We start from the raw sequence: 1175 nt of genomic DNA on the forward strand, positions 1-1175 counted from the left end.
AAGGAACCCGGACTGCAGCTGAGGGGTATCCCCGATGCAGGCCTTTCAGTTTTCAACCTGGTGGCAGCCTCCTCCTGTCCTCTGGCTTCAGGTGACCCACCTCTCACGTCAGAGCCCAGGAGTCTAGGCCCCTATTTCTCTCCTTGTCAAGACGCGGTAAAGGGTGAATAAATGATAATGGAAGGAAATCATGTGGGGGTGGTGTAATAAACACACAACACAATCTATATATATAAAAAGGCCTGCTGTAACCGGTTTGGCTCAGTAGATAGAATGTCGGCCTGCGGACTGAAAGGTTTGATTCTGGTCAAGGGCATGTGCTTGCAGGCACATCCCCAGGGGGGGGTGTGCAGGAGGCAGCTGGTCGATGTTTCTGTCTCATCTATGTTTCTGACTCTCTATCCCTCTCCCTTCCCGTTCCTCCACCCCCTACTCCCACCCCCCACCGGCAGGCCTCGATCTGCCCCTATCGGGACTGGGCAAGTTGGCCCCGATCGCCCCAATCACCGGCCAGGCCGAGGGACCCCACCTGTGCACGAATTCGTGCACCGGGCCTCTAGTATACAGATACTGTATTACTGGACTCCTGAAACCTATAATTTTATCAACTGATGACACCCAATAAATTCAATGAGTAAATTAATTTAAAAATCCACAGAGCTTTCTTTTCTTTTTCTAATTTACTGATTTTAGAGAGAGAGAAGAAGGGAGAGAGAGAAACCAATCTGTTGTTCCACTTACTTATGCATTCCTTGGTTCAGTCTTGTATGTGCCCTGACTGGGGATCAAACCAGCAACCTTGGCGTATCGTGATGATAGTCTAACCAACCGAGTTACCAACCACAGAGCTTTCTTCCCACAGACACGCAAGGCTGCCCTCCTTCTCCCAGGGACTCAGCCCCCCAGCATTCAGGACTGGACTCTAGCCCGGCCTGTGTGGCTCAGTAGTTGAGCATTGACCCATGATCTAAGAGGTCATGGTTTGATTTCCGGTCAGGGCTCATGCCTGGGTTGCAGGCTGGATCCCCAGTAGGGGGCGTGCAGGAGGCAGCCAATCAATGATTCTTTTTTTTTTTTTTAAATATATATTTTATTGACTTTTTACAGAGAGGAAGGGAGAGGGATAGAGAGTTAGAAACATCGATGAGAGAGAAACATCGATCAGCTGCCTCCTG

General features: G+C 49.9%; 1 protein-coding gene across 2 annotated transcripts in view; it reads right to left on the minus strand.

The window, feature by feature from the left end:
- Positions 1-1175, minus strand: part of MYADM (myeloid-associated differentiation marker) — a 6839-nt gene that overhangs the window by 1652 nt on the left and 4012 nt on the right. The window lies entirely within an intron of this gene.

Source organism: Myotis brandtii, unplaced genomic scaffold (assembly GCF_000412655.1).
Source record: "Myotis brandtii unplaced genomic scaffold, ASM41265v1 scaffold1720, whole genome shotgun sequence".
NCBI lineage: Eukaryota > Metazoa > Chordata > Mammalia > Chiroptera > Vespertilionidae > Myotis > Myotis brandtii.